The 12,554-nt window shown below is 36.4% G+C and overlaps 1 long non-coding RNA gene across 2 annotated transcripts in view; it reads left to right on the forward strand.

Moving 5' to 3' along the window:
* LOC110261993 overlaps window positions 8,445-12,554 on the forward strand; it is a 115,699-nt gene continuing 111,589 nt past the window's right edge. Inside the window, exon 1 of one of the 2 annotated variants that reach the window (XR_002346473.1) lies at window positions 8,445-8,651. This is a non-coding gene — a long non-coding RNA (uncharacterized LOC110261993). The remainder of the gene's footprint in view (window positions 8,652-12,554) is intronic. The other variant, XR_002346474.1, reaches the window with a different exon arrangement.

Here is a 12,554-nt window from a genome sequence, read left to right on the forward strand (position 1 = left end):
ATTTATCCATTTTAGATGCCTACTAGTTTTCTATTATGCTATTTCAGTATTTAACACACTTATAAGCCTCACCTTGCACTTTCTATCCTTCATTTTTATCGCAGTTTAGGTGCAACAATAGTATGCATATTTGTATTAGGGTTTTTCAGGGTAACAGAAACAAGGAGATATATTTGTCTGCAAGCTGGAGACCTAGGAAAGCCAACAATACAGTGCATTCTGAATCTGAACCCTGGGAACAGAGGAGTCAATTGTGTAAATCAGTCCAAGTCTGAAAGCCCAAATAATCAGGTGTGCCACTGTCTGAGGATAGGTGAGGACAGATGTCCCAGTTCAAGCAGAGAGCATATTTCCCCTCCCCCACTCTTCTGTTCTGTTCAGGCCCTCAGGCAGATGGGATGATGTCCACCCATTTTTCCAAGGGCCACCTTCTTTACTCAGGCTTCTGATTCAAATGTTAACCTCTCCTGGAAACATACTCAAAGATACCGAGAAATAACATTTTACCACTATTTGGGTATCTCTTAGCCCAGTCAAGTTGACACAAAAAATTGCCATCATATTGCTTGATGTTATAAATACTGAACCTTGTTGAGCCAAGTAATTTGTTTTGCTTACGTTTCATTTCTTTCACAATTTTTCTTCATTTCTATTCTCTAATTTTCAATGTGTATGTCATAGTTTTCCCTGAATCTTCAGTAGCTCTGTTATATTCCTACTGCAAAATTTTATTTTCTTCATTATGTTCTACCTTTATTCTCTAGGAAGTTAGAAAAGGGTGTTTTAGAGGCATAGTCTGAAAACTTGAATGTCAGAAAATGCTCTGCCCTTACAATTAATTTCAGTTTGGAATGGATATAGAATTCTAGTTTTAAAATATCTCTTTTTCATAATATTAAAGGCATTGCAGTGTTTTATATCCAGTGTCACTTTTAGGTTGTATTTTTTTCCTATTTTATTTGGGGGTTCTATTTCCCTTGAGTTTTCTTCAATGTCTGGCTATTCTTGGCCTCACATGAATAATTAAGAATAAAACACTGAAAAGATTGTCAAAAGCTCTGAGGACATGGGTAGGAATTATTAATAGATGGCTATGTTGACTGAGAAATAGGAAAATAGCCTTTTCTTTGGATAACCCTCAAATGCTAGTCTGTCAAGGTCCTTTCTGTGGACTGAGGAGTTTTCATAAAAAATAGCCCTCCAGTTTCCTGGCTTTGGGTTACACCTTTGTGCTAGAAGGAAGGCGGTTCCACCAACCTAGTTTTCAGTCTAGATACTTATCTCTCGACTGTGCACAGTAGTCCAAGTAAGATGCTCTGGTTAAATTTCTCCAGAAACTAAAGCTCTGCTCAACTGTAGGGATGGTGAGGAGAGTAGGTATCTACACCTTCACATCCTTTGCCTTTCTTTCCGGTTCTCTGTGGAATAAATAAGCTCTTGATTTTTTTAATCTTTACCTTCTTCTGTTGGTACACAGAATTCATTTTCTTTTGTACTTAGTTACAATCATTTGGATTATTTTAGTCTTCCAAAAACTTGTTGACATCTCTCATCCAAAATTATTTCCTCTCCCATCTCTTTTGTTCCTCATGATTGGATGTATTGTTTCAAAAACATTTACAAATTTAGCACATTAAAATAATGAAAAGATAATGAAGTAATACTTATCATCTCCTTGTTTCTGTGGGGCAGGGATCTTGAGATGGTTTATCTGAGTCTTCTGCTCAGAATTGCAAAAGGCTAGAATCAAGATGTTGGCTGGACCTGTAATCTAATCTGAAGTGTGGGATCCTCTTTCAAAATCACTGGTTGTTGACAAAATTCAGTGCCTCCTGGATATAGGACTGATGACCAAGTGTTGTTTTGTCCATGAGGGAATTCTTTTAGCTCCTAGAAACCGTCCTAAAGTCATGGCCTCATGAACTCACCTTGGGCAGCACACAACATAGTTATATACTTCTTCAGTGCCAGCAGGAGAATCTCTTTTACTTAAAATCTTTCTGACCTTTTTGTTAGGGCTCACCTGATTAGGCCAGATCCACCCAAAATAATCTCCCTCTTAACAGATTCTGAGTTAAGTAATCATGGATCTTAAATTCATCTGCAGAATCTCTTGATAATAAAATCTAACAATTACATTCACAACATTTAAGGGGTGGTGATTCCATGAAACATGTACACTTGCAGGTAGAAATCTCTGGTGCCGTGTGGAATCTTGCCCTCCATTATCTGTATCCTTTATTGAAAAAAAAAAAAAAGGATAAAAGCATCCTTAAAAATGCCCTTTTTGAGAAAGGGCACACACACACTTCCTTTACTGATATTTTTCTGCAGTTTCAGTGGTATTCTTGGATGGATTAGAGAAATGAAATTGTGTGGAATATTTTCAGAACTCCATATCCATGAGGAGTAAAATTTCTTCTAGGTAATCTCACATGAAATGAAGTTACTTAGAATCTAGAATCATATGTTTGGATCATCGTTCAGTTATAGAGAGAAATGAGTCTGCTTTGTTCACATTATCACATCATCAGAAAGACGAGGCTATAAGCAAATTCTTATGATGATTTTGCAAGAACACTTTGTCTCTAATTGTGGTACCCCTGAATCAACACTCCAAAGAATACATGATAGATTACAGATCATTTTGTAGACTCCTCACAACTCTGCATATTAACAGTGGGTTTACAAGTGAACTAGGTCATTTCTGAACTTGCATGCCATGTAATTCTCACACACGTTGTCAGCTCAGCCGTAAAAGCTGTCACTAATTATGCTATCCTGTTATTTCAAGTGATGCATCAATAAACATGAATTAGAAATTCCTATAAAGAGAGTCAACAGGTCTTTTTGGCGGACCAGTAGTTTTATATTAATGTGCCTTTGATTTTTAGAATAAATTCATGAGGTATAATTGGGCCAGTATATCTAATATTTGCTTCATAGGACACCTCAGTGACAAAATCTTCAACTGCTAGATACAGTAGATATGATAAATTCATTTAGAGTTATAAATTCCCTAAAATATGAAAGGGCAAGAATTTTAGTAACTCTTTGCCGAGACCAGCTCAGCAGGATGGGGATGGGGCTGAAGAACGAGTGTTATGGAACTTAAGGAAAAAAAGTTAACATAAAACAAGACACAGAGACATTTATCTTAAGTAAAGGTGGGAACCAGGGGATTCAAGGTCTCAGGGACCAAGAGCCCTGCCTCCAGAAGCCACACTGATTTTATTGTGCTCTTGAGGATTACGTCAAGTGAAAAGGGGGTTGTAGGTGCAGGATATAGGTGTTTTTTTTTATTATTTTATAAGTTCTTTTATTATTTTAAAAGTCACTTAGCTGGTAGATGGTTAAACTTTTACTCTAAACTATAGGCATTTAAAATCATTAGCATTTGCGTTAGCTATCTATGCATAGCATTTCAGAGAATCCTCACTGTGCTTCTGCAAATGGCATGCCTATTTGCAGCAACCCTGTGTGCCTAGGTTTGCACCTTGGTTCTCTTTGCTAATGCATATTCTGCTAATGACCACTCATAAAGGTCATGAGGTTCCTCTTTCTCTTATTCTTTAGAGGACATATCATGCTAGTGCAAATGGCATGCCAATCTGCACAGGTCCACCGTGCCTAGACCAATGTATTATGTCCTCATTCAGCTGACCCTGCGAATAACCCATGCCTTTAGGTCTTTGTTCTTAAGCTTAAGTCATTTACCAGCACTGTGACTGTTTTTCAAGCAGGAAGGTGGGATAAAGTAAAGAAGGACAAGATGGAGTTTTCAGCAAAGAGGCCAAGGAAATATTATAAAAACATGTCTTGCAACAACTGTTTTATTAAGATTGCCTTTGTTTATGAAAAGAAATTGAACAGTTTAGTTAGCGATTGTTTCAACTAACAATATGATTAAAGACATCCTCAAAGCATCTTAAAACCATATGTAAATTAAAATGTTGGATAGAAATTTCAAAATCATCTAGCCCTTTATTCCACAAAGCAGGATTGTCAAACCTGCAACTCTGGCATCACCTGGAAAGTTGTTAGAAAGGCAAAGTCTAGAGCCCATCTCAGACTTATTTAATAAAAATCTGAATTTTAAAAGATTCCCTTGGTGATTCGAAGGCAAATTAAAGTTCAAGGAGCACTACTATAGTTTCGAGCTCTTTCTATGTGGGTGAAGGAAGTATGTGCCACAAATGGCTCAACTTGTCTGAGAGCCCATGACTGGTGTTGATATAAAACCAAAAATGAATCAATGGTCAACCTAAGAAAAATCTGCAACATTTTATTTGAGCTGACCTGAGGTCTTTAACCTGGGGCGCAGTCTTTCAGGAAAGCTCTGAGGAGTGTTCTGAAAAGGAAAAGGGGGATTTGTGACTTTGGCAAAGTGGTATGTACATGTCTTGGTAGAAGGTTACTGCTATTTGTGGAGAGCAGATATGTGAGGTAATGGTTTTCATGTTTTTCTAAGTATGGAAAGATGCAAGAAACTTGGTTTATAAAATTTTCGCTTGAAAATACTTTACTATCTGATGGCCAGTTCTCCCAGTTTTCTACAGCAGAAAATGCCTCATTCTGATCTTCATCTGAGTTCCCTTCAGGATTACTGTAGGTCAGCGACTGCAGTGGCCAATGACTTGATTCTCGTAAAACTGGATGGTGAGCAATGTTCTTTATTTTTCAATTCCTCCTATTTTTTGGCCTCACTTCTACCAAGTATTGGAAGGCATTTACTGACCATATTGTACCACATGCTAGAAATGCTTATTTACAGGTTAAGCGAGGATTTGGTTGATAGGTCTCTCAAAATGCTACTGCCGAATGAGGCTCTATTAATGGTAGCCAAAAGCCTCTGGACTGCCTGTTTTACTAGTCTGTTATGGTACAGAAGCTGGTTCTCTCTTGTTGCTTCTTCTCATATCTAGAGTTTTATTATTACAGTCATTGATCTTATAAAACTGTATCTTTGACCAATCATTTGGTCATCGTTATTTTTACCAGAGTCTGTCCCACATTTGGTAATTCAAGAAACAGTAGTCTTGTAAAATAGGCACAATATGAGAAAAATCACTAGTGACATTAATAAGGTCATAAGTAAGTATTTAAGCTAAGAACTTCTGTTAGGTTTGGCCCATTGTCTCCCCGGGGCCTCTGACCTACTCTTTTCTGCACCAATCACAACCATTAAAGGAAACGATGTATTTGTCATTGTACCGTAAGTTCACCAAAGACGTCTGCATGTACAAGGTGAGCGTTGGATAATTTTGACTCCTTACAAGGTTGAGAAAGGAATATTATCTTCTAAGGAGTTATATGACTGGTGTCAAAAGAGAGAAATTGATCTTTATTGTTGAGTGAGTATTTCTGCCATTGGAGAGATCTGATTAATGCATAATGCAGATGCATAATTCACACTAGACGGGAGAAAGGAGACCCAAAATGACACAGAAGAGTTGTTTTTTAATTTTTTGTATCTTGGGATTTCCCATTGTGGCTCAGCAGTAACAAACCCGATTAGTATCCATGAGGATGTGGGTTCAATCCCTGGCCTTGCTCAGTGGGTTAAGGATTGAGCTGTGGTATAGGTTGTCCTGAACTGTGGTATAGTTTGCAGATGTTGCTCAGATTAGGTGTTGCTGTAGCTGTGGCATAGATAAGCAGCTGCAACTCTGATTTAAGCCCTAGTCTGAGAACTTTCATATGCTGCAGGTACAGCCCTAAAAAGCAAGATAAATAAGTAAATAAATAAATAAATAAATAAATTTCTATCTTGTTTTGAAACATGAATTTTATTTCATCACTGTTTTGAGGCAGAATTGAACCTAGAACCCAATTCTCTGGACTCCTGACTCTCCATTCTGCCAACAACCTTTATTTCTTATGTCAAAATAAGCCTCGATGTTTTGGAGAACAGTGACATCAAACATGATCTCACAATTTAAGTACTGGAACTTTTTATGCAATATGAGTTTATTTCAGAACCCTACTTAACTTCTGCATCGCAAGCTAAAAGGGATAACCACAATGCAAGAGAACCACTGCTGATTTCTGAAAACAGGGTGATCACTTTCAGAGTGGCAGGCAAAATAATAGGCTAATTTACCATGAAAAGAGTAACAGTGAAAACTATGGTACATAAATGAGGCAAAATCACTTAGCATTTATATAGGTACTCAATGACAAAGTTTCATTTTTTCTTACTATTTTTCTCAGTTCCTAACACCTAGATAGTCATATAGTAAGAAATCAATAAATATGAGATTATAACAGTCTCTTCAGTGATTTTCTAAATCCAGGGAAAAGTAATTCTACAGTAAGCTAATATGGTTTAGTTTACATTTCTGTTTCTTATTATTAAGCAAAATTTAATAATAATTTTGGTCTTGTCAATGGTGTGAAATTATAAAATCATTTTTGCCTGCTTTGAACTTATTTTCCAATATTAAATAAACTTCAGGTGGAAACACTAGGTGTCAAAGATATTAAATCGCTTGTTACTGAAGGGTGGAATCAGTTTGAACGTTTCCACCTGCATATGTATGTACCAATTCTCTCCTTGAAAGATGTAAGATCAACCTTTCCCCTTTGTTTAAGCCTTAAAGGAGAGTGACTATAAGGTAGTATATCATTTGATTCTAGAAAACTAAGTAAAAATGGGGGTGATTTGTTTAATTTCTAGTTAAGAAATTAACAGGAAAAAGGATCTCTGTTCTTTCATAATTTAAAGAATATTTTAATCCAATAATAGTTTCAGGCTTTGGATTATTACACTATGGTGCATATTCATGTAAAGTGTTTAATGATTTTTACTATTTAAACCATTATTTCATCTCAAATCATAACAACAAAATACTAGCAAACCAAACCGTGCAACATACAAAAAATATACTATAGCATGACCAAGTGGGATATATCTCTGAAATAGAAAGTTGGATTAACATTCAAAATAAATTAATATGATATACCATATCTATACACTTAAAAGACAAAATCATATGATCAACTCAATAGACAGAAAAAGTGTGACAAAATCTAACAACCTTTCATGATAAAAACAAAGCAAAACAATGAAAAAAACGGAATTTTCTCAACCTGGATGAAGGGCATAAACAGTCTGTAACTAATAATCATATTTAATTTACAAACACTGAGTTCTTTCACTCTAAAGTCATCAAATTAAGAATGTCAATTCTAGTCATTTATACTCATCATTGTACAAGAAGTTCCAGCCAGGCCATTTACACAAAAATAAAAAAAGCATTCAGATAGCAAAGATAAAAAAATATCTCTATTCATCCATGATATGATGTTATATATTTTTAGAAATCCGGGGGGGGGGGAAGAAAACTGATTAGAACTAATAAATTACCAAAATATGTAACAATGAGATAATGTGATGATTATTCCCTACAATAATACATTGAACTCTTATTTTTACTTTTAAGTACTTTTGTCAAAGGAAATCACCCCCAAATCACAAAAATGTTAATAAATGAAATAAAAGATAAATGAGAAAGGTACTATTCTTGAAACTCATTACTAACAAATATATTCTATATTTTAACATAAATATCTTCTTAATAAGAAAAGTCAGAATAAATTTATCAAAGGAGCTAAGCAATTTGCTGAAGGACAGACACAGATGGCCAGAGACATTTAAAGAGTCTCAACCATAAACGAACATTTCACCAATCATATCTGCACCAATTAAAAACTTGATGATTTTCAGCATTGATAAATATTTTAGCGGTCTTCACTGAAAGCAGAACTTGAGATCCTGGAATTTCTGTGCTAGTGATTTCTCGAGAGAGTACTCTCAGAAGATGAGGAATGAAGGAAAACAGAATAGGGCTTCCTCAGAAGGAAGCTAAGAGGATGCAGTCACCTGGAGACAGCTTCAGCTCCACTCTAGTTAGCTGAGGACACTAACTGCAACAGAGTTAGTTCTACTGAGAGAACTTTTGTCAATTATTGGTTGTGGACTCTCCCCAAGATTGGAAGGTATAACCAGTAAAGGTAATCTGGGCAGAGCATTAGTGTATATTTGGAGAACAGTTGCTTACAGACTCTACTATTAGAATATTCATCAGAAAATGTTGGACTATTTTGGCAATAGTTATTGACAAAAATGTTTACAAACTTCAACCTGACAATTCTACTTCTGTAAGTATAACTTACATAAATACTGTACTTGCTCTACTGCAGAAAAAATGTACATATGTTAATGTTTATTTCAGATTGTGGTAGGGAGAAAAGTAGGACCACCTCCCCTATATCCTAATCCCCAGAAGCTATGGTTATGTTACTTTACATGGTAAAGGCATTTAAAGCAGCAGATGGGAGTTAAGATTGCTAATCAACTGAAAATAGAGTAGCCTGAATTATACAGGTGAGCCCAATAAGATCATAGGGTTCTTTAAATGTGGGAGAGGAAGCTAGGGAGTTAGAGTCCGAGTGAGATGCTCGGAGCAAGGTTCTGCTGGCCGTTGCTGCTTTGAAGATGGAACGTGTGTGCCTGAGCAGCTGAGTAATTTGGGTAATCTCGAGAAACCGAGTCTCCCTTAGAGTGTCCAGAAAGGTACGTGGTCATGCCAACACTTGTTTTTCATCTAGTGAGAACAGTTTCATACTTCCAGCCTTCAAGCTACAAGGTAAGAAATGTATACTGCGCTGTAGTAACTTGTTACAAAAGTGATAGGAAACTGATAGGATTTTTGACATTATTTATGATAAGGAAGCATCGTGTTACTCATGGGGTTGGAAGAAGGATTAAATGATAAATCAATGGTGTATCTAATAGTTGAAACAACTCTGGGAGAATAAATTTTAATGCTCTCATGTTAAAAAAGTGAAAAAATGGAAAAATAATATCTTGTTTGGGGTTTGTTTTGGGGAAGGTACTTTCTGAGCTCAATAAATTTGAGGATACACTACAATATTGAGGTGGGCAAACAACAAAGAGGTCAGAATGGAGCTTTAGTCTCGGCACTGGTATGAAAACCACACCGAAAGGGGTTGAGCAGTGAATAAATGGAAGGAAATAAAAGCTGCATGTAACTATCTCTAGATTGGCTGTGAAAATAAAGAACAGAGTTTGGTGGTGTTCAAGGCGGTAGAAAGAGCTTAATAAAGTGCAAGAAAAGTAAAGAAACCAGTGCAGAGGAAGAATTTGAAATTTTAAGGAGGGATAGGTAATTAATCAAGTTTTTAAAGGAAGTATGCAGCAATAATACATGAGGTCTAGAAAGATTACCACTGCCAATTTCACTTTGCTTTTATTAAAAGCATTGCAAATAAATGCAGATTCTCTGAAAATTAGTGGAGCAATATTGGTAACTGCCTTACCATCTGTGTTGAAACATCTTTGAGAGAGGAGTTTCTAATTTGTTATTCCATTTTAAGTAAGAAAATGTGTTTATTCATTTTCCCACTGAATACCTGTGAAGAATTAGATCAAACAAAAAGTCTGTTTGATTGGTTACATGGTTTTATATCCACTTTCTTAGAATCTTGCAATGTTAAATACTCAGGTTAAATAACTTATAAATTTCTTTTTTAGGATCAAATACATTGTAATTCCTAATAGGACTAATTGAATTGTCTTACTAAGATCCATATCAAGCGTCTCCTAAAATGTGTGTATCTATGTGTATACATATATAGGGTAGGTATACTAAGTCATAAGAAGCATTTGGACAGGACTTGTAGCTACAGTTGTAGTTGAACATAGTTGAGGAAAATGATTGGTTTGCAGATTGTGGAATTTTTTTAGGAGATAGTAATTTACTTGGCATCTTTATAAGCATTTAGTTAAAATCAACTTATAAAACATAACTAGATGGTCATTTAGAAGTTCTGTGAAAATATTATCTACAAAGGAATTTTGATATAATGAAGAGGCAAAATGAAGTTCTGTGAAAATATTATCTACAAAGGAATTTTGATATAATGCAGAGGCAAATGGAGCTATCTTTACACCTTTACAGTTTAAATGCCTAGAAGTTTCCTTCCTTCAAAGATAATAAAAACAAGAGAAACATTGTATCTATGATATAGACAGCAAACTACTGTGTCCATAGACCATAGAAGGCTGACTGTAGAAGGGAAGAAGTATTGACTATCATGATAGACTAAGGAAAATAACAGTATAAGGTCAATGCCAAGCCTGAGACTAGATGCGTGAGAACACAGCAGCTGGAAGTAGGTCATTTTTATAAATATCTATAAGATGGAAGAGAGAAGTTTTGTCAACATCCTAACTACAAAGTTTCTAATAGAGTCCCTGTAGAAAAGAAAACTTATATAGGAGTTATATAAAATGTAATCTCCATACAGAAGTAAAGAAGATGCTGTGTATTAGCAACCTAATAGAATGTTAGTCAGAACAATAGCAAAGATACTTGAGCAGTCAAAATAAATAGTGTTCATGAGTTCCGGTCATGGCTCAGTGGTAATGAAGCTGACTAGCATCCATGAGGATGTGGGTTTGATCCCTGGCCTTGCTCCGTGGGATAAGGATGCAGCATTGAAGTGAGCTGTGGTGTAGATCACAGATGCGGCTTGGATCCCATGTGCCTGTGGCATAGGACAACAGCTGCAGTTCCAATTCTACCCCTAGCCCAGGAACTTTCATATGCTGTGGGCATGCCCCCCCCAAAAAAAATAAATAAGTAAAAATAAAAAAGGCAAAAGGCAAAATGAGGAGTGTTCAGTGTTCAAATTTTCACCCTCAAAAAAAAAAAAAAAAAAAAAAACCAAAAAAAAAAAAAACCAAGGGTGAAAAATCAGGAGGTTTAAAGGAGGTTTAACTAAGTAAAAATCACAATATCCTTTGCATTTTCTAGACCTGAGCTGGTTAGAATCCATTGACTTTTAAATGGGCTGGGACCTGCAATACCACTGTTTGTATAACGGTAGTGACTATTCCAGTCCTTCTCCACAGAAACTATTGTCATTTGCTTTGGTCGCTGTATACTGGTGAAAGGCCTTGTGAGGGTTGGTGGAAAAAAAGATTTCAGGTTGATGCTGACTCTTAGAAACTCAAAGCATTCTCATGGCTTCCTCTTTGGTTGTGCCCATATAAGAGCCAGATAATTAAATCTATCTGGGTCTGTATATCTGGATGCGGATGATTTCCTTGATCCCTGAATGTGAGATTAGAATAAACATGAATGGTACTTAATAAAACCTTACATTAAGTTCTTGGCCTCTGGGTCAAGGAGAATCATAATGAGAAAAATGAAGGAGATGCTTCTAAAACTGCCCTATCTCTCAGGGGTTATAGTAAAACAAAAGCAATATCACATGCTGAAAAGTTTGGAAGTTAGTGCCACTTTAAAGTATGTAAGGAATGCAAGAGTGTTGTTTCCTCATAATTTTCCCATTAAATTTAACCACCTAACCCTTTGCAAAGTGTTGGTACTGGAGTCAGTAGACTACCTCAAGCTCAACTAACTGTAGCCTTAATTACAATCCACTAGTCTTAATTACAGCTGCAATGCCAGCATATTAACAAACCTCTGGTTATGGTATGTTGCCACTTATTTGACAAATGGATTATTTTCCACTGCTTACAGAGAAAATAAAGGATCAGAAATAGTACAAATTCACATGGAATTCAATACAGATATATTCAGTTTTTTCCTGGGACTAAATTGACTCCTTTGTCCTGAAGCCTAATACAGTACAAGCAGATCCTGCAGCACATCACATAGCATAGATAACGTTAGTCTAGATGAGCAAGGATGCACTGCTCACATACAGGTGACTAACTCATTGGAGGTCTTGGTAAAATATATGTGCTCTTAACACTGGGAATGAAGGTCTGTGGAGCTTCAGGGACTCACTGCCTCCTTAAAATATTTAGGGGTCCAGATGTTAGCCTGTCAGAATATTCCATCTGAAGTGAAAAACAGATTTTTTTTTTTTCATGCCCTTCCCACCATGAAGAAGGAAGCACAATACTGGGAGGACCTCTTCCGGATTTTGAGGGAGTATATTCCACTACTAGAAAAATTGCTCTAAAATACTGCATGATGCAAGGGTTTACCAGAATTGAGTACAGCTGGGGGTCAAAAAGAGCACAAGGACTGATACAGGCCATCAGTCACGGCAAAAGATGCTCTGAGATTTTTGAAAGGCTCCAATGGGAAGATGCCCATAGAACCTGGGTACAAAGAGGTCATGCTGTCTTGGTGTATTTCTGGGTTAAGAGACCATGCTGCTACAGTTGTCCATCATGAATGGGCTCTCTCAAATCTACCTAGTCATAAGGTTGGGCTGGTCTGGACAATAGCCCATTGTGAAATAGGAGCTCTCTGTCCAGTACTGAACTTGGTGAGCCCAAAGAGTAAAAACAATACACATGGGTAGGTAACCCCTATTGTTAAGCTTTGGTGGATCTGTAGGGATGACTTATCTCTTAGCTACTACCTATACTATGAACTATAACTTTTCTCCATACATAAGTTCAAGCTGCAGTCAAACAGATGCAGTTGAACTTAACCCATGAGTGGCCTTGAGTTATGGTGGAAACAGAAAATGAGCAGAACTTC

Source organism: Sus scrofa, chromosome 8, assembly GCF_000003025.6.
Source record: "Sus scrofa isolate TJ Tabasco breed Duroc chromosome 8, Sscrofa11.1, whole genome shotgun sequence".
In the NCBI taxonomy this organism is placed as follows: Eukaryota; Metazoa; Chordata; class Mammalia; order Artiodactyla; family Suidae; genus Sus; species Sus scrofa.